This window comes from Panthera pardus, unplaced genomic scaffold (assembly GCF_024362965.1).
Source record: "Panthera pardus isolate Hobbes unplaced genomic scaffold, ASM2436296v1 HiC_scaffold_1, whole genome shotgun sequence".
In the NCBI taxonomy this organism is placed as follows: Eukaryota; Metazoa; Chordata; class Mammalia; order Carnivora; family Felidae; genus Panthera; species Panthera pardus.
The window spans coordinates 5945744-5954881 of NW_026526654.1; positions in this window are offsets into that span (position 1 = coordinate 5945744).

Sequence of the window (9138 nt, forward strand, 5' to 3'; positions counted from 1 at the left end):
TTGAGGTGTCTGAAGGAAAGATTTCAGAAGGAAATTATCCTTGGTCATGGCATAATCTTTAGTATGACCATGGAAGGCAATGACTGAAGTGAATTATAAAGATCACTCGAGACTGGGATATTTGGTGGAGAACTCATAAGGATCCTAAATCAGATATCCAGAATCACTGTAGGACTTTGGGTGGGAAGAAAGATTGTAAGTAGTTACTATAATACTTGCTATATCAATCAGCTCAATAGCAGAGGGTGGATTAGCCAACGGTTGGATCCTCAAAAAGAATAGATTTTTCCACAAGAGATAGGAAGAGTTATGGTCAAAGAGTAGCCCTGGGAAGCAAGATAGAAACATATATATAACATATACAACCAAAACATAAAGCGACTCATATGACTGTCCTATGTTGTAAGGTATTTACTGTGGATCGGTTCAAAAAAGTTTGAAAAACCCTAATCTTTGAGATGGGACATAGATGCTCACCACAGGCTAGCTGAACATATAAGATGAGTGGAAAATAAAATTTGATTATTTTCAGAACATATAATCCAAAGAATGAAACACACTCATACAAACACACACACATACACAGACACAAGCACTGTAAGGGAATGATTAAAAAAAACACAACATGGACACCTGGGTGGCCCAGTCAGCTAAGCGTGGGACTCTTGATCTCAGCTCAGTTCTTGGTCTCAGAGTTGTGAGTTCAAGTCCCACACTGGGCTCTGCACTGGGCATGAAACCTACTTCAGAAATCTCGGGGCTGGGATGGATGGTTCTGTGATGCACTCTGAATGTAAGAATGGTCTGCACACCTTCATCACCACTGTAAAGGGATAACCTCTTATGTCTTGGAAAAGTTCTTCACCATCTTTTTTGGCATCACATCACTGTAAGTAAAAACATTTCTGAGAGTTTTCCTACCTAACAAGTCCTCTTCTCTAAGGTAGAGTTTCTATGAAAGTATACCCAGAACCTCCCAGGGGAAGAGCAGGTAATGTTTTTTTTGCCAGAGGGAAGCCTTATGTGTAAAATATTTGGAGTGCCTTAAAAACTCCACGTGGCTCTAGAAACCCTGCTATATATCTCAATACTTCTTGGGCCTGCTTGAGGAATATGCATTGTTTAGGTTTAAAACTACCCCTTCTAATAAGTAAGGAGAACTCCCAGGTTAAGAGTTCTGGGATTTGCTAAATAATGGGTGAATGGGTCATGGTTTCTAACTGTCAAGGACAAGGAAGGACCAGGACTGGCAGGTTTAGCCAACAAAGAAATGGCCCTTTTTACATTCAATTTATGACTTACATAGCAAAAAGATCAGCCAAAGGTGTCAGCTCCCTGTGGCCCTTCCAAGGATGACAAGGAAACAATAGGAGCCTAATGACCGCAACTTGAATAACAAGGCACTCTGCTGCTGAGGGGCCCATGCCAATCTGCAGATGTACCCTAAAGAGGGTGGTACTGGAGACCTTGGACCATTTCAAAACTGGAAAAGTAATGAGAAACCATCTTGTGACAACCTCCCAGGGAAAGTGGGGAGGTGGTTGAGAGACCACCTCAAAGCAGCTTCCCATAGGACTCCCACATTCTCTTGCTCTAGGAGGGTCATGAGATGTTCTGCTAAGACTCAGCTCAGACACACTATATGGACTGGATACTTGAAAGGTTGCCAGGTTGCCATGGTGGAGCAGCTGCCCTACACTCACCAAGTGTTTTCTCAGTATTCCTCATGCTGCTCCTCTGTCTGGTTTCTTCTGCATGATAACCACAATTCTGTATGCACATCACCTCTATCCTTACCTCACTGGAAATATAAGCCAAATCCAGCAATATCAAATCCCAATCTACAATTCTCCTGTTACATTCAACCCATTGTGCAGAAGTGGAGAGCTTTCATCAATAGAGAAAAAAAAATACTACATCTGAATGCTTTGAAAATGAAGAATACATCTAGGAATATAAGGCAACAATGTTTGAAGAAACATCCTAACATGATGAAACATCTCAGTATTGAACATTAAGAGATAAGGATTTTAATCCACTTAGTGGATACGCTGGAAAGTCATTGACTTTTTTCAGCCAGTTTCCTAATTGTAAACAAAAGGATGAAGCTAGCTTCCACATGTGAAATCCCTTGCTATTATAAATTTTCTCTAACCACAATTTTTAGCAAGTTTAGCACAAGCAGGGAGAATAAAACAAAGAACTTAGTTGCCTAAGAATAATTTCTGGATCATTATTTCCTGCAGACAAAGCCTTTTAAATCAATGAAATCCCAGGGCACCTATGTGGCTCAGTCAGTTAAGTGTCTGACTCTTGATTTCAGCTCAGGTCATGATCTCACAGTTTGTGAGTTTGAGCCCCATACTGGGAGCGCAGGGACAGGTAATTGAATTTTTTGTCCCCTCTCTCTCTGCTCCTCCCCTGGTCTCTCTCTCTCTCTCTCTCTCTCTCTCTCAAATGTAAATAAATAAACATTAAAAAAATGAATCAATGAAATCCCTATAAAAATCACAATGGCATTTTTTTTGTAGAAATAGAAAAACCCATCAAAACCCATCCCCAAATCCACATGAAACCCAAAGTAGTCCATAAACAATCTTGATAAAGATCAAAAGTGAAACTCTCACACTTTTTATTTTGAAACTTACTAGAAAGCTATAATAATCAAAATAGTTTGGTACTGGCATAACGACAGACATATAAAACATTGGAATAGAATAGAGAGTTGAGAAATATACCCTCCAGTACACGATCAATTTATTTTTAACAAGCGTGTCAAGACTCATTGAATGAGAAAAGGATAGTTTTTTCTACAAATAATATTAAAAAAAATAGATATCCACATGTAACAAAATGAAGTTGGACTCTCCTTTTTTTTAATTTGTTTTTTTAAAATTTTTCTAAGTTTATTTATTAATGAGAGCTAGAGACAACATGAGTGGGGGAGGGGCAGAGAGAGAGGGAGACAGAATCCGAAGCAGGCTCTGAGCTTTCAGCACATAGCTCGACGCAGGCTCAAACTCACAAACTGTGAAATCATGACATAGGCCAAAGTCGGATGCTTAACCGACTGAGCCATTCAGGCACCCCCGGACTCTTTCCTTACACTGTATGCAAAAATTATGTCAATATGGATTAAGGACCATGCTAAAACTATAAATCTCATAGAAGAAAACATAGAGGGAAATAATAATGATATTGGATTTAGCAATGATTTCTTGGTTATGATATAAAAACCATAGGCAACAAGAGAAAAAGTAGATATGTTGGACTTTATAAAAACTAAGCACACTTAGTGCATTAAAAGCACTCTATCAACAGAGTGAAAAGGCAACCCATGGAAAGGGAGAAAGTGTTTGCCAATCACATATGTGATAAGGTATTAACATCCAGAATATATAAGGAATTCTCATTACTCAACAATAATAACATAGAAACTACAACAGAAAGCAGCCTTATTTAAAAATGGGCACAGGGTCTGGAGATTTCGCTAAAGATGTACATATGGCCAGTAAGCACATGAAAGGATGCTCAACATCACCAGTTATTAAAGAAGTGCAAGCCGAAGTCACAATGAGATGCCACTTTGCATCCATTAAGATGACTATTATGAAGGGAAAATAGCAAGTGTTGGTAAGAACATGAAAAAGTTGGGGCACCTTGTTGGCTCGGTTGAGTGCTTGACTTTTGATTTGGGCTCAGGTCATGATCCCAGGGCCATGGGTTCAAGCCTATGTTGGGCTCTGCACTGAGCATGGAGTCTGCTTGAGATTCTCTCTCTCTCTCTCTCTCTCTTTCTCTGTCCTTTTCCTCACTTTCTCTCTCTCTTAAAAAAAATAAAATGAAATGTTTTTTAAAAAGAATGGGAAAAAATTGGAACCCTTTGTGCCTTGCTGGTGGAAATGTAAAATGGTGTAGCCCCTGTGGAAACCAGTTTGACAGTTACCATATAATCCAGAAATTCCAGTTCTGAGTATATACCCAAAAGAATTGAAAGCAGGCGCTCAAACAGATATGTGTATGTAAATGTTCATAGCATTGTTATTCACAATAGTCCAAAGGTGGAAACAGCTTAAAGGTCCATCAAAAGATGAAAGGATAAACAAAACATGGTAAATACATACAATGGATATTATTTATCCTTGAAAAGGAATGAAACTCTGATACATGTTACAACATGGATGAACCCTGAAAACGTTATACTAAGTGAAATAAACCAGGCACAAAAGGACAACTATTCTATGATTCCATTTACATAAACTATCTAGAGTGGTCAAATTCATAGAGACAGACAGTAGAATGGTGATTGCCAGGAGCTAGGAAAATTGAAGAATCAGAAGTTATTGCTTAATGGTATAGTTTCTGTTTGAGGTGATGAAAAAATTATGTAAATGGATAGTAGTGATAGTTGCACAACATTGTAAATGTACTTAATTCCACTCAATTGTATAGGATAATGATTAAAAATGGTTAAGGGGTAAATTTTATGACAATTAAAAAAAAAACCTTAAAGGCCTGACAGAGGAGTTTTGTCATAATTTGATAGAGACAGATCTGTAATCCATATATCTGAAATCTGCAAATATTTAAAATTCTCACATAGAGGGGTGCCTGGGTGGCTTGGTCGGTTAAGCGTCTGACTTCAGCTCAGGTCATGATCTCACAGTCCGTGAGTTCGAGCCCCGCATCGGGCTCTGTGCTGACAGCTCAGAGCCTGGAGCCTGTTTCAGATTCTGTGTCTCCCTCTCTCTCTGCCCCTCCCCCGTTCATGCTCTGTCTCTCGGTCTCAAAAATAAATAAACATTAAAAAAAAAAATTAAAATTCTCACATAGAGAAATGTGGTCTAAAGACTGGAGTAATGTAGACCTTCTGCTCTGAAAAGTTCTCAACCCTACTGCAAAAAGAGATGCCCCCAGTTGCTACACTAATACTGACCAAAAGCCTCCTGTGCAATTTCCATGACATAGAACTCAGACTGTACCATTTATTTTTCATTCCTGGTGATGTTTGATTCCCATCCACACAGAATTGAGAGAAAAAAAAAAAAAAGCCTGAATCTTTCCTCACTACCATTCACTGAAATAATATAGAAGAAGATCAGCTTTCTCAACTAAACCAAGAGGAAACTGATATTCACTTTTTGCAAAAAGGAAAGTAAAATAAGCTTCTATGGTTGAACTGACCAATCTATTGGAGGTCAGGAAGCCTCTGCAAACCTCACTTATCAGCAGAGAAAAGCAAATGCATACAACCACATAATCATTTAGTATAATTTAAAATTCTGGCTTTAGTGCTTGCAGGGATATGGCAGAACCAGACTGGTACAATCTGGTGATGGGAATATTAATCATGAAGTCTCACTCTGGAATGTGTAGCCTAGAGAATTTCTCCCACAAATGCATCAGGAGACAAGTATGCCAATTTTCCTGGAGGAGCCTTGATGCCCATCATTCAGGGGAAGGAGAAGTCAAGGGTGATAAATGTTACCACAGTAAGAAATGGTGAACTAGATTTACACACAGAAGCGTATACAGATCTCAGATGTAGCACTGAGTAAGAAACTAAAAAAACAATGATATTTTGACAAATTAAAAATGCACACAACACTAAATATCATTCAAGGAAAATTTAAGTTACTGTGTGGAAGGTTGATTGTAAGGATCTATATTAAATACACTAAGAAAGATGAATATGGATGGAGAAAAAAGGAAGGGAGATGAAGGGTGATAAGAGAATAAAACTAAAAGGGGTCTTACCTAGCTTTGCCTTGAATTGAGTAAGTCACACAATTTTTGTGCTATAGAGATTCAAAATAGAAAGAAGGGGAAAAAAGCAGCCAGTGGTTCCAATGGGACAATGTATGGAGAGAATATTTTGCAACCTGTTCAAGGCTAAGGTGGGAATGGGTATTCAGATGATTATTCTTTGCCTTTTTGTTCCTGCTTCAAGCAGGCTTCACTCTCTAAACACTGTTTCTATCCTGGTCTTGGACTGGGATCTAGAAGATGTGGAGAAGGGACAGTAGTTTGCAACAGCTCAGCAAGACATGCTGAAAGACAGCCCAGGGCCATAATGACCCCAGTCTAGGGTGTAGGGACAATGAAAAAACTTCCTGCAGAGTGAGTAAAATAAACTGCCTATGATTTTCTCAGAGCCTTCACTTGTAACACTGGACCTTCCTTTCTTCAGATTTGTTAGTGTGGAGTTACTGGTCCACGAAATGAAACCTACCGGCATTGTCAGTATTGGTCCTGAGCTCCCTGCTCTGGTTGAAAAGGTCCCATTAGAAGTAAAACCCACAGCCTCAGGCCTTGTCTTTGCCATCTCCCACCCACATGATCGTGGGAAGGTCTCTAGGCTCTCTGCACCTTAGTCTCTTCATTTGAAAAATAAGATGAATATTACTGTCTAGGACTCAAAGAAAGCTGGGGTCAGGAGGGCTGGGGTGACTGTGTTGCCATTGTGCTTAACTAGGAGAAGCTTCAGTGGAGAGCCAGAGGGGACAGGCAGACAATGTTCTCTAGAGTTCTACTGGTCTCCTATTGGGAAGCATATTAACCTAAAGAACCTAGTAGGAATCTGAGCTGTAGCAGACACTGGAGATCCTGCCTCTCTTTTATGTATGACACACTCTTAACACCAGAAAATAGAGTGGACACCCAAAAAGATTCCGAATGTGTGACTGGGGAGTGGCACTGACAGGTACTCCAGCCTCACCTAGGACCAGAGGACCTTGCACCTTAAGCACCTCCCCTCCCCCCAGCCCAGGACGGCTTTCATGCGGGACGATGAGGGTGGGGATGAAGACCAGGACCCAGTGGCTCTGCAGCAGCTCATGGTCTCTGACATTTTGTCTGAGGTTGCTGTGGAGGAAAGAGCTGAGGCTGAAATGGAAAACACTTCCTGCCTTGGTAAGGCCATAAGTGGGCAGAAAGGGTTCTTAGGGTGACCCCCATGATCTGCCCACATTATCCCAGATGGGTTTTTCAGGGACAAGATGGTGGTGCCACAGTGCAATCTGACCAGCAGAGACCCCCCTGTGATCTTTCCCACACCAACGGAGGACCTCCAAGCCAGCACAAATATACAGTGTATAGGCACAGCTCAGACCCTCATTGTTCAGGGTAGCCTTCTGGCACTGACAGGATCAGAGGGCAGAAGCAGATTGTGGGAATTTTTTCAGACCTTGTTTCAGGGGAGGAGGGGGCACCAATGGCCAGTGCTGCAATGGCTGCTGCCTGTAGGAAAGGCTGCCACCTGTGTTCCCCACACCAGGGTCCACCCTGCCTCTACTGTTTGTCCCCCCAGGGCCTGCCCTCATTTCACCCCCTGTCCTCTTGTAGACCTGTATCCTTGGTTTCCTGAGCACTGCACTCCCACTTTCCCTGAAAGGTCAGCTCTTCTCCTCTCTACTGCCTCCCGTGTGTGTGTTACATGAGTCTCAGCTGTCAAAACTGTATGACTTCCTATTTTTCTTTTTATTTAAAATATAACAATAATTTCTTAATATCAAACATTTAGGCTTCCAATGTCCCCATTATAAATATATACATATACATATATATATATATGCATGTATACTGCATATACTGTAATATATATAGTATATTTATTATGTTTGTAATATTATATATTACAATTTTAAGCAAAAGTATTATGTTTGAAGTGCTTATTCTGAGCACTGGAGATATAGTAGTTAGTGAAACTATTCCCAACATAGACCTTATTTTCTTTAAAAAAATTTTTGTTAATGTTTATTTATTTTTAAGAGAGAGAGAGAGACAGACAGACAGACAGAGAGACAGAGCATGAGCAGGAGAAGGGCAGAGAGAGAGGGACACACAGAATGTGAAAAAGCAGGATCCAGGCTCTGAGCTGTCAGCACAGAGCCTGACGTGGGGCTCGAACTCATGAATGGCGAGATCACAGTCTGAGCTGAATGAAGTCACACACTTAACTGACTAAGCCACCCAGGCATCCCAATAGACCTAATTTTCTTATAGGAGTGAGAGACAATGAACAAAAGACCAAGGAAATATATGGTGCATATGAAGATGATTTGTGCTAGGGAAGAAAAGAAAGAAATTAGGGCAAGGTGTTTAGAGTTCCAATCAGGGATAATTCTGCCCCATCATGTGTCAGATCAAAGAAGCCTCACTGAGTGGGGACTAAGGACAGGAGGAATATATGGCAGTATTTAGGGAGGAGCCTCTAGGCAGAGGGACCAATGAATGCCAACACCCCAAGTCGAGACTATGCCTGGCATGGCTGCAGAAGAGCCAGTAGTATAAAGTTAGATGGTGGAAACATAATTGGAAGAGAATGGGTAACATGGCCAAGCAGGTGTGGAAGGGCCCCTTGGGCCATTGGGAAGACTTTGGATGGTCCTCTGAAGAATGTAGGAAGCTGCTAGAGGATTTTAAACAAAATAAGGTAACAAAATGGGCATTTCTATAAAACAGCTGCCCATACAACTCTTCCCCCACCTTTCATTAAAGAGCAAAACAATTACATGGACATGTATGTTTCACTTAAGATCATATAATGTGGGAATATATAAGTTGGTTTTCACACATAAAAAAATGACAATTTCCAATTTTTTAAGCAGAAGTAATTATTTACTTCATAAAGTGTCTGCATTCATTAGAGTCCCTTACACTCCAACCTCTTCCACCATATTTGTGATAATTTCCTATATTGAATAAACTTTCAGGAACACACTTAGTGTAGCCTATGAAAAAGTGCTATTTGCACTGAATTTAGGAGTCACTCACTATTTTTCTTGGCCAAAAAATCTTGGCTAAGTGACTGCTTTGTTCAGATGCTGTGCTGGGTATCTTTGGAAGATACAGAGGTAAAGAAGCTGTCCTACCTTAATGAGATTGAAGACAGCTTCCCACCTGAATCATGAGCGACAGGTGGCATGAGTGATTTTCAAATAAGAAGTAGCCAGGGTGTTAAGACTTCTTAGGGGTGATGGATATTTGGGGAGGGGCCATTCCTGATGATGGTGACTGCCCACTGTGCTCCAGGCTGATCCTAAATGCTATACCTAAAAAGGCAGGAGATGTGTTGGGTTTCACTAAATGCTGGCATAAGGAGCTTGGACTTGATTGGTTAGCAAGATTTTTTTTTTT